This window comes from Oncorhynchus clarkii, chromosome 2 (genome assembly GCF_045791955.1).
Source record: "Oncorhynchus clarkii lewisi isolate Uvic-CL-2024 chromosome 2, UVic_Ocla_1.0, whole genome shotgun sequence".
Taxonomy (NCBI): domain Eukaryota; kingdom Metazoa; phylum Chordata; class Actinopteri; order Salmoniformes; family Salmonidae; genus Oncorhynchus; species Oncorhynchus clarkii.
This window is the reverse complement of record NC_092148.1, coordinates 91,369,655-91,382,186: the sequence shown is the minus strand read 5'-3', so window position 1 is coordinate 91,382,186 and position 12,532 is coordinate 91,369,655. Positions and strand designations below refer to the sequence as shown.

Below are 12,532 nucleotides of genomic sequence, written 5' to 3'. Positions count from 1 at the left end.
AACAAAAATCCCGTTATCAAACAAGGACAAAACAGGATAGAAATCCAACACACGAAAGACAATCACGCACAAACAGAAAGGGAAACCAGAGGGTTAAATAAGGAACATAATTATGAGATGGGAACCGAACGCCGCCCGAACAAGGAGCGGGAACAACTTCGGTGGAAGTCGTGACATTATCAGATCAATGCAGATGAAGGAAATTAGATATCGAGATCAACCAGTTTTAGAGTATTTACATGATGCATAGGAAGTGTAGTGTACTGTTTTTTAAATTATATTTCTGTATATACAAATTACAAATCAGCCTTTAATTAGTTAAATCATGTTTCTAGTCTATTGCATAGTTACAATGTGTCCCAGGACCAGGATTGGTCAACACTGTTGAAGGGTATAATTGTAATACATACATGCAGACACAGCATCATTCAAAGACTGGAGTTTGATACTCCTGGTATTGGATATGACTGAAAAAGAATCTCACAGACATTCGTACCCGAACCGCACCTTTATTTGCCAAGGTAGAGTACATGATCAGTGAATATATTCAATGTACAGGCTACAATGTGGGGATCTCATGTATGGTAATAACTGCATGTATATATGACTTGTATGCATGGCACAAAGTTATATTATATTCTACTCAATCCATAGGCTTCATTAATGTCATTCAGACTGTTTTGAAGTTGACACAACTTGCTATGATAGCCCAGGTTCATAGCTAGGTTCTGAACTAATATGTATACCAAACGTTTGGGTCCATGCACAGATCAGGTAGATAGCTAGCTACACATCCATAGGCATACAGGTAATTGTTATCCTCCGCTGCACAATAAGCAAGAAAGTAGTTAGCTAGCCGCGTTACTTCAGCTGCAATGGCAAATATCAGCAAGGCGAGCTTACAAAATTGTCCATTAAATTGGCAGGAAACGCTTTAGCTAGCTAGATTCTTTACATCCACTGTTTCACAAGACGACAGCCTGGGTAGCTGGTTGTTTCAGGAGTCCCTAAAACATTAAACAAACAAAAGTACAATTTCATACTCATTTCACAACACCTATAAATCTAGCCAGCTAGATGGCTAATGTTAGCTAGTCAGCTAGCTTGGTAAATAGCGATTTTCGTAAGTTAACTTTATGACAAAAAAATATGCATATTCGTTTACATTAACTAACATATTCCTCATAACTGTACAGTTTTTGCATGATTCGTTATGAAATTATAATTACTTACATTTGCTTCCAACCTGGTATTTTTGTCAGCCATCTTTGCTAAAGAAAGTCTCCAGCCTTGGGTCGCATAGTGTCAAATTCAACATGGGAACCACTCGATATGATAGGTCATCGCCTAGCGGTTGTGACTGGTAATTTGCATAAAGTTGGGAAATATTGAACTTTTTCACTGACTCCCATGCCACGTTCGTGCTGCCCAACGATCCCGTCTTCTCCGCTTCTCACCGCTTTCCTTCCATTAAAAATTAAGCTGTGTTTCACCGAACGGCACTGTGTGCTAGTGTACACGAGGCGTAAGACATTAATGAGCAAGCTAGGACTGACGTAGTCAATATAACTATTTGTTCAGCACTTTTGAAAAGTACAGCAACAGAATTCAGAACATGGGCCGTTCTTACAGTATTCTCCCTGTACACCAAGTCAGAACCTTTGAATAAATAAAGGGTGCATATAAAGCAGACAATGAATGCTCTTACAATATTTAATGATTACATTTCTCTAAAACAGGCTATAGACTACATGTGCACCACCAAGTCATAACAGTAGATGAAATTATTAGGGTGAAGCACATGGCCTACTAACAGCTTACTACACAACATACACGTAGTATTACTTTATTATCTACAGTATACATATCTCCCTGGCATATTACATAATTTATGCAGCAGCATACAATACATTTTTGGACTCACAGTTGTGCTGTGCTCACTTGAACAGGAAGGTGGCATGGGGCTTCTTCGTGGGCAAAATGTTTCATGAAAGTCTGTCATTCTCTGGATTTATGGTGCTTTCAAGACAACGGGGAACTCTGAAAAAAAACAAGGTTGAATCTTGATGACATGATCTTCAGGTTGGAGCTCTAGAAAGAGACCCGAGTTCCTGACTTGCAATTCTGAGTTGGATGACATTTCAAAACGTATTTTCCCAGTTGGAGCTTAATTTTTTTTTCCAGAGTTCCCAGTTGTCTTGAAGTCACTGAAGTCAGAGTTCCCATTTTCCATGTTTCCAATTGTTTTGAACGCGGCAGATATCATGCTGGTTTGACATGATGTTGAATGTTTATCCTTTTAAACTTGGAAAATAGACCCTTAAACCCAGACTTGGACCACACACCCACTCCACTGAATAGCAGACTGGTGATTGCTTTGCAATGCTTGCAGTTAGCCAACGATTCCTTCCAAACCACTCATTGCTAAATTTCCGATTTTCAACTTGTTGTGTAATGTTTATGTCCAATAGCCAATGAGCACTGATACATTTTATCTATAATTCCCCAACATTATTTCTCTTCATATGACAAGGATTAAAAAGCATTTGCCAGTAGATTGTTGACTTGATTCATGATGATGACTGCTCGCTTACTAGCTAAGATTTTGAAAGTATGATGTTGACATGATCAGTCCAATCAAAGCTACTAGTGTAGATATATTGTGATTTGACATCATTTTATCTGTGGCCAATGACCTTGAGCCTTCTTGGGTGGGCACTACGAATGTAACTCTATGGCAGCACCCAAGGGGCTTGAACTATCTAGCTCTACCCTTAGATTTGGGGGTGACGTAGTGTCCCCAAGAGTGACAGAACACTGAGCCAATCACCGCACAACTAGAGAACATTACCAACCCCTGCGATACGTATTTAAAAAATATATGTTATTATTTTTTATATTGCTTGCAAACTGATATGTGACATTATTATATGTACTGTATGATATAATGTAAAAAAAAACATGCAAAACAGGCCCTTATCCATTTAGAAATGCCAGAGAATGCTGTTATTTCAATTTTAAAGAAGAAAGTAGATGCCTTTTCCACTTGGAACCGGAAGGTTCGCTTGACTTTATTCAGGTTCGCTCAATCTTATTCAGGTTCGTTCTAATTTATTCAGGTTCGCTCAATCTTATTCAGGTTCGCTCCACCTTATTCAGGTTTGTTCTACCTTATTCAAGCTCGCTTGACCTTATTCAGGTTCGCTCAATCTTATTCAGGTTCGCTCAATCTTATTCAGGTTCGCTCAACCTTATTCAGGTTCGCTCAACTTTATTCAGGTTCTCTCAACCTTATTCAGGTTCGCTCAACCTTATTCAGGTTCGTTCAACTTTATTCAGGTTCGCTCAACTTTATTCAGGGTCGCTCAACCTTATTCAGGTTCGCTCAACCTTATTCAGGTTCGCTCAACCTTATTCAGGTTTGTTCTAATTTATTCAGGTTCGCTCAACTTTATTCAGGTTCGCTCAACTTTATTCAGGTTCGCTCAACCTTATTCATGATTTCCTTAAAGGTGGTGGAAGTATAAGGGAATGAAGTCAAGGTCAGTCATGGTTTAAGTCAAGGTCAGTCGTGGTTTAAGTCAAGGTCAGTCATGGTTTAAGTCAAGGTCAGTCGTGGTTTAAGTCAAGGTCAGTCGTGGTTTAAGTCAAGGTCAGTCGTGGTTTAAATCAAGGTCAGTCGTGGTTTTACCTCTAGCGTCGAGCAAACCCGTATCCGGGAGCTCATTACCATAACGTAACGTTAACTATTCATGAAAATCGCAAATGAAATGAAAGAAATATATTCACTCACAAGCTTAGCCTTTTGTTAACAACACTGTCATCTCAGATTTTCAAAATATGCTTTTCAACCATAGCTACACAAGCATTTGTGTAAGAGTATTGATAGCTAGCATAGCATTAAGCCTAGCATTCAGCAGGCAACATTTTCACAAAAACAAGAAAAGCATTCAAACAAAATCATTTGAAGAACTTTGGATGTTTTCAATGAGGAGACTCTCAGTTAGACAGCAAATGTTCATTTTTTCCCAAAATATTATTTGTGTAGGAGAAATCGCTCCGTTTTGTTCATCACGTTTGGCTAAGAAAAAAATCTGAAAATGCAGTCTCTACAACGCTGAACTTTTTACCAAATTAACTCCATAATATCGACAGAAACATGGCAAACATTGTTTAGAATCAATCCTCAAGGTGTTTTTCACATATCTATTTGATGATAAATCATTTGTGGCAGTTGGGTTTCTCCTCGGAAGCAAACGGAAAAATACACGCAGCTGGAGATTATGCAATAATTGCGACGGAGGACACCAAGCGACCACCTGGTAGATGTAGTGTAAAATGGTCAATCTTCCAATGATATGCCTACAAATACGTCACAATGCTGTCGACACTATGGGGAAACGACAGAAAGTCTAAGCTCATTCGTGGCCCATTCACAGCCATATAAGGACTCATTGGGACTCAGCGCCTTCAAAATCTGGGGCACTTCCTGTTTGAAATTTCATCTTGGTTTCGCCTGTAGCATCAGTTCTGTGGCACTCACAGACAATATCTTTGCAGTTTTGGAAACGTCAGAGTGTTTTCTTTCCAAAGCTGTCAATTATATGCATAGTTGAGCATCTTTTCGTGACAAAATATCGCGCTTAAAATGGGAACGTTTTTTTTATCCAATAATGAAATACCGACCCCAGAGTTCCAATAATTAAGTCAAGGCCAGTCGTGGTTTAAGTCAAGGTCAGTCATGATTCAAGTCAAGGTCAGTCATGGTTTATCTGTAGACACACCTCCACCCCGAGCCAATAGTGGGTGAATAGCATTCTATTCTCATGTTCAAGGTCAGAATACGAATAGATAGAAAAGTGCATAGATAGGAATAACGTTACAATTTATTTACGCTTAACTCGGGTCGGAATCGGGGACTTGATGCAAACAGGGTAAGAAACCCGTACACTTGCATGTCTCTCTCATGTTAATCCAGTTCTTCAGCTTCTCTAACTAATCAAATCAAATGTATTTATAAAGCCCTTCTTACATCAGCTGATATCTCAAAGTGCTGTCCAGAAATCCAGCCTAAAACCCCAAACAGTAAGCAATGCAGGTGTAGAAGGACGGTGGCTAGGAAAAACTCCCTAGAAAGACCAAAACCTAGGAAGAAACCAAGAGAGGAACCAGGCTATGAGGGGTGGCCAGTCCTCTTCTGGCTGTGCCGGGTGGAGATTATAACAGAACATGGCCAAGATGTTCAAATGTTCATAGATGACCAGCAGGGTCAAATAATAATAATCACAGTAGTTGTCGAGGGTGCAACAGGTCAGCACCTCAGGAGTAAATGTCAGTTGGCTTTTTTCATAGCCGAACTAGATACCAAGGGCCCAGTACTGGACAACTAGATACCAAGGGCCCAGTACTGGACAACTAGATACCAAGGGCCCAGTACTGGACAACTAGATACCAAGGGCCCAGTACTGGACAACTAGATACCAAGGGCCCAGTACTGGACAACTAGATACCAAGGGCCCAGTACTGGACAACTAGATACCAAGGGCCCAGTACTGGACAACTAGATACCAAGGGCCCAGTACTGGACAACTAGATACCAAGGGCCCAGTACTGGACAACTAGATACCAAGGGCCCAGTACTGGACAACTAGATACCAAGGGCCCAGTACTGGACAACTAGATACCAAGGGCCCAGTACTGGACTACTTTTATTTAATACAGTCCATGGCCAGGATTCAAACCGATCGAACTTTAATGTCAATGTGAAAAAAAAAAGAAGGTCATCTCTGATTGAGAGGACATATGCAGAGTTTCCCGTGAAATTTGTCTCCGCAAAAGCGCAAACATTGCAAAAAAAAATGGCATTGTTGACAAATAGTGGTGGGATTGAATCCTGGCCTATAACAGAGGGACCACCAAACCAATGAGATAAAAACACAGGACACACACCGTTGTTCTAACGTGAAAACCTTTATTAATCATACTCATATATTCTTATTTATTTCATTGCGGTTACCGTTCTCTTCCTTATAGTTTCTTAATGTTTGGTATCTGTTTTGATATTTACATTTACATTAGTGGTACATATAGAGAGGAGACTGGGACAGGCCTTTCTCCAGTATTAACACTAAAGCTCACCACACCTCCTCTTCCTCCTCCTAACTCACGATGGAGGTATAGGACTAGAATAACCTCATCAGGCCTTTCTCCAGTATTACCACTAAAGCTCACCACACCTCCTCTTCCTCATCTTCGTCCAACCTCTTCATCCTCTTCTTTTGTTTCCTCCTCTCGACTCATTTATTTAACTAGGCAAGTCAGTTAAGAACTAATTCTTATTTACAATGACAGCCTACCGACCGGGCAAAACCCGGACGACACTGGGCCAATTGTGCGCCGCAGTATGGGATTCCTAATCACGGCCGGTTGTGATACAGCCTGGAATCAAACCAGGGTTTGGAGTGTCGCCTCTAGCCTTAGACCGCTGTGCTACTCGGGAACCCAACAATACCCAATCACTTATCTACCAATTTAAATCAACCTTTTAAGTATAATTCCTCTTGTATTCCCTGAACATCCAAACATAGAAGTGGATAATAGATGATGTACTTTCAGACAGGCTGTGGCCTGCAAAACTGTGCTTTCAGACAGGCTGTGGCCTGCAAAGCTGTGCTTTCAGACAGGCTGTGGCCTGCAAAGCTGTGCTTTCAGACAGGCTGTGGCCTGCAAAACTGTGCTTTCAGACAGGCTGTGGCCTGCAAAACTGTGCTTTTATCTGCGAGATATTGAATCTCAATCGTCTTACTAATAACTTTTAGAATTCTAATTGAATGGAGAAGCAGCCTACATCCTCTTGATTTTTATCATCTTAGTTGTATCTCGTGTGAAGTTTCAGACGCATGTGATTGTAACTGAGACATCCAAGATGTCAGTGGATTGACCGAATGAAGACAGACTTTGTTTTACTGTACCAGTGCTTGTGAATAAAAAAAATCTTTGAGGAACTATTTCTTCACATTTTTTTTACAGAAGGATGTTCAGAGAACAACCAGCCCATTGTTGGACCAGGCTTTATTCTCACTTTCTACTGGTTCTCTTATGTAGGTGTAGCAGACTGTCTCAGAGGAGAGTACCACGTTGCAGGTGTAGCAGACTGTCTCAGAGGAGAGTACCACGTTGCAGGTGTAGCAGACTGTCTCAGAGGAGAGTACCACGTTGCAGGTGTAGCAGACTGTCTCAGAGGAGAGTACCACGTTGCAGGTCACTTCTCAGTTCCTATGCTTCCTGGCTGATGTTTTGGTCACTTTTGAATGCTGGCGGTGCTTTCACTCTAGTGGTAGCATGAGACGGAGTCTACAACCCACACAAGTGGCTCAGGTAGGTTTCCTCTAGAGCAGCGATGTTTTGGGGCAGTTGCTGGGCAACACGGACTTTCAACTCCCTCCAAAGATTTTCTATGGTGTTGAGATCTGGAGACTGGGCAACGAAGCCACTCCTTCGTTGTCCGGGCGGTGTTTTTGGGATCATTGTCATGCTGACAGACCCAGCCACGTTTCATCTTCAATGCCCTTGCTGATGGAAGGAGGTTTTCACTCAAAATATCACGATACATGGCCCCATTCATTCTTTCCTTTACACGGATCAGTTGTCCTGGTCCCTTTGCAGAAAAACAGCCCCAAAGCATGTTTCCACCCCCATGCTTCACAGTAGGTATGGTGTTCTTTGGATGCAACTCAGCATTCTTTGTCCTCCAAACACTACGAGTTGAGTTTTTACCAAAAAGTTATATTTTGGGTTTCATCTGACCATTTGACATTCTCCCAATCTTCTTCTGGATCATCCAAATGCTCTCTAGCAGACTTCAGACGGGCCTGGACATGTACTGGCTTAAGCAGGGGGACACGTCTGGCACTGCAGGATTTGAGTCCCTGGCGGCGTAGTGTGTTACTGATGTTGCTTTGTTACTTTGGTCCCAGCTCTCTGCAGATCATTCACTTGGTCCCCCCGTGTGGTTCTGAGATTTTTGCTCACCGTTCTTGTGATCATTTTGACCCCACGGGGTGAGATCTTGCGTGGAGCCCCAGATCGAGGGAGATTATCAGTGGTCTTGTATGTCTTCCATATACTAATAATTGCTCCCACAGTTGATTTCTTCAAACCAAGCTGCTTACCTATTGCAGATTCAGTCTTCCCAGCCTGGTGTAGGTCTACAATTTTGTTTCTGGTGTCCTTTGACAGCTCTTTGGTCTTGGCCATAGTGGAGTTTGGAGTGTGACTATTTGAGGTTGTGGACTGGTGTCTTATATACTGATAACAAGTTCAAACAGGTGCCATTAATACAGGTAACGAGTGGAGGACAGAGGAGCCTCTTAAAAAAGAAGTTACAGGTCTGTGAGAGCCAGAAATCTTGCTTGTTTGTAGGTGACCAAATACTTATTTTCCACCATAATTTGCAAATAAATAATTAAAAATCCTACAATGTGATTTTCTGGATTTTTTTTCTAATTTTGTCTGTCATAGTTGAAGTCTACCAATGATGAAAATTACAGACCTCTCATCTTTTTAAGTGGGAGAACTTGCACAATTGGTGGCTGACTAAATACTTTTTTGCCCCACTGTACATACAAAACCATGCTCTTTCCATGACAGACTGACCAGGTGAAAGCTAACCCTAACCCTTATTGATGTCTCTTGTTAAATCCACTTCGATCGGTGTAGATGAAGGGGAGGAGACCGGGTTAAAGAGGAAGGGGAGGAGACCGGGTTAAAGAGGAAGGGGAGGAGACCGGGTTAAAGAGGAAGGGGAGTAGACTGGGTTAAAGAAGAAGGGGAGTAGACTGGGTTAAAGAAGAAGGGGAGGAGACCGGGTTAAAGATGAAGGGGAGGAGACCGGGTTAAAGAGGAAGGGGAGGAGACCGGGTTAAAGAGGAAGGGGAGGAGACCGGGTTAAAGAGGAAGGGGAGGAGACCGGGTTAAAGAGGAAGGGGAGGAGACCGGGTTAAAGAGGAAGGGGAGGAGACCGGGTTAAAGAGGAAGGGGAGGAGACCGGGTTAAAGAGGAAGGGGAGGAGACGCTTTCAACACCTTGTAGAGTCAACATGGGGCCAGCATCCCTGTGGAACGCTTTCAACACCTTGTAGAGTCCAGGAATAATAATGACTGGTTATGCCCTGCTATTGTTTTAATTTGGATTTTATTTTTGTACCCAAATATACTTTATTTGAGTCTGTTCTGAGGGCAAAAGGGGGTGCAACTCAATATTAGGACGGTGTTCCTAATGTTTTGTACACTCAGTTTACAGGCCTAAATAGTGATAAAGCAGGATCATTTGCATCTGTTAAATCTACCCTTCAGAATGACTTCGATAGCAACAGTGAATCTATTTAGTTTTCAAGTGGAGACCTTTCGACAATCATTCTCACGATAGCTCATTGGTAACAACAGTCAGTGACAACTATCATAGCTATTTTTCCAGTAGGATGTGCTGCCAAGCCTATTGTTTTCTTTCATCTGATCGTGGATATGACATCGATGATCTGACATTGTTTTAAAGGAACATAGACAAACCTTGCAATGCAAGTTGAACAAAATTTGGTTATCATGACGACATAATATTGTGGTTTGAAATTTCACCCTCAACAAGTTAAGACCTTTTTTTTTCTCCAAATCCAATGTATTTCCCCGTTATGCTCTGGGCGCAATTAGCAGATCAACCCATAAATAACATTAAAATACTTCATTTGTTATTCTAAAATGCATTAAAAAAATATTCTTAAAACAGTGATTTTATTAAATTAGGTGGATAAAATAAGACAACTTTAATCTTTAATATTGTTTATATTTCCATTACCAATCCTGAAAATGTGCTGTGAAAAAGAAAAACAAGTGATAATAACCCAGTACAACCTTCTTTCCTAAATACATTTGGTCTGTTTCTCACCTTACTTGATACAAGCCGTGCAAAGTTATGCCAAGGAGACCTAGAGTGATTGTTGCTTCAACTCAGTGGAAGCGATTATACTGGGTTTCTCAGTGTAGCAGTGCTGCTCTAGGATCAGTTTAGTCTTTTTCTGATCATAATGAATAAGAAGGGGGGGGATCTGATTCTAGATCAGCGTATCTACTCAGACGTTTTGTGAACATAGGCCCAGGATGAAATGGTCAGCGCCGTGTTTACTACTTGACCCTACGGCTATTTATTTAAATGCAAAATGTAAAATACAAAATGTATTTTCCTTCGTCAAACAGTGACAATTAAATTTTGTTTGACAGATCATTTATTTTAAAAGATCAAATTAAATTCATTCTAGGATTGGGAAAAAAAACAAGTTTGATGCTGGGTTTTCGCATCTCATTATGGGAGGTGAAACATTTTGGTATCCAGAACACAGTCTTATTGGTCAGTCAGTTTCGAGGAATCGTTGAAGGAATTTCTAACGAGGAGAAACAACCCTGTTGAAATCAGACGTTCCTCGTCAAACCATTCAACACTTCTTTTCAGAATCGAGTTTGTGTGCGGCTGGCGGCGGGCGACATAAGGGTGGTTATCATTGGATGGCTCTGGGCAGTAGAATAGGTCATAGGTCATGCCCTGAGGGGGCTTGGTGGAGCAGAGCGGAGGGGGAATGGGGACAGACATTGGAACCCTACTAAATGCCACCCTATCCCCTATATAAAGGGTTCTACATAGGGAACAGGGTGTCGTTTGAGACGCAGAAATCGGGTTGGTGTCACGTCACATGAAGTCCTCGTAGTCGTGTGCGTAACCTCCATCGAACTCTCCGTAGTCCGATAGGTCATCCTTCATCTTGGACTTCATCCCTCCGGCAGCAACCACACCTTTCTTTTTCTTCTTCCCTTTATTCAGCTGCTGTTGGAAATAAAGACGGATTCGTTTTGTCTTATGACAGTCATTCATTTTATCATCATGTCCATTAGGGCACGCCTCAGTCTGTTTTCTTCCGTTTGATGCCTAATGAACATGACCCGGACTGAATACCGGTCTAAGTAGACCATGGATACTGGTGATAAATGTCTCTGTATGTAACCATTTTAAAAGCTTGCTTTTGGTTTATTTGTAAATAAAGCATGTCAGTTTTGTCACAGATTTTTCTTTTTTAACTTTTTGTCTGTCATTTTGAAAAATAAAATAATAAAAAACCCACTAACCTTTTCCTGTTTCTGTTTTTCACTTAGTAAGACTGTGGGAGTTGCTGACTTTCTTCAAGTCCTCTACCTCCACTGTAACATAAGAGATGCACAGTTAAAACAGTATTTCATATAATACAGGAACAGCCCCACTGACCGTTGAGATGCATGACCAATAACATCGGTTACTTTTCAAACGGTATATTATTAAATCAATACTTACATGAGAGACAGAGGTCTCAACAAGGACTCTAGGAAGCCGGAATAGTGTATTGAAGTCTCAAAAGGTGATTTCTTGTCTTTTAACAACTTTTCAAACTCTGAACTCATCTTTAGAAGACGGGCTTATGGCATCAATTCCTTTTACGTTGTTGACGACACCTGATTTGAGAAGGAAAAAATGATTTGAGCACCAATGATATGAAGCTTTCCACAGGCAACTGGTGTTGACAATGTCTAAAACTCTTGATACTTAAACCAGACATTTTACAATATAAATCGCAGATTCTCTGTAAAGCTTTCTATGAATCTGTAATACAGTGTCTTGCGAAAGTATTCGGCCCCCTTGAACTTTGCGACCTTTTGCCACATTTCGGGCTTCAAACATAAAGATATAAAACTGTATTTTTTTGTGAAGAATTAACAACAAGTGGGACACAATCATGAAGTGGAACGACATTTATTGGATTTTCAAACTTTTTTAACAAATCAAAAACTGAAAAATTGGGCGTGCAAAATAATTCAGCCCCTTTACTTTCAGTGCAGCAAACTCTCTCCAGAAGTTCAGTGAGGATCTCTGAATGATCCAATGTTGACCTAAATGACTAATGATGATAAATACAATCCGCCTGTGTGTAATCAAGTCTCCATATAAATGCACCTGCACTGTGATAGTCTCAGAGGTCCGTTAAAAGCGCAGAGAGCATGTGTCTCACTTGTTGTTGATTCTTCACAAAAAAATACAGTTTTATATCTTTATGTTTAAATAAAGGTGAAATAAAATAAAATAAAAAACACCTGTTGTATTCAGCATTTCACTGTGAGGTCTACTACACCTGTTGTATTCAGCATTACACTGTAAGGTCTACTACACCTGTTGTATTCAGCATTACACTGTAAGGTCTACTACACCTGTTGTATTCAGCATTTCACTGTAAGGTCTACTACACCTGTTGTATTCAGCATTTCACTGTGAGGTCTACTACACCTGTTGTATTCAGCATTACACTGTAAGGTCTACTACACCTGTTGTATTCAGCATTACACTGTAAGGTCTACTACACCTGTTGTATTCAGCATTACACTGTAAGGTCTACTACACCTGTTGTATTCAGCATTTCACTGTAAGGTCTACTACACCTGTTGTATTCAGCATTTCACTGTAA

General features: G+C 40.8%; 1 protein-coding gene across 1 annotated transcript in view; it reads right to left on the bottom strand.

Annotated features, from left to right (window-relative positions):
* Window positions 1-9,768: 9,768 nt before the first annotated feature.
* The window catches only part of LOC139376309 (nascent polypeptide-associated complex subunit alpha, muscle-specific form-like), a 75,287-nt gene continuing 72,523 nt past the window's right edge, over window positions 9,769-12,532 (bottom strand). The window contains exons 7-9 of the mRNA XM_071118700.1: window positions 11,371-11,528; window positions 11,169-11,240; window positions 9,769-10,869 (exon numbers count right to left, since the gene is read on the bottom strand). The gene's annotated coding sequence lies outside the window, so the exon portion shown is untranslated. The remainder of the gene's footprint in view (window positions 10,870-11,168; window positions 11,241-11,370; window positions 11,529-12,532) is intronic.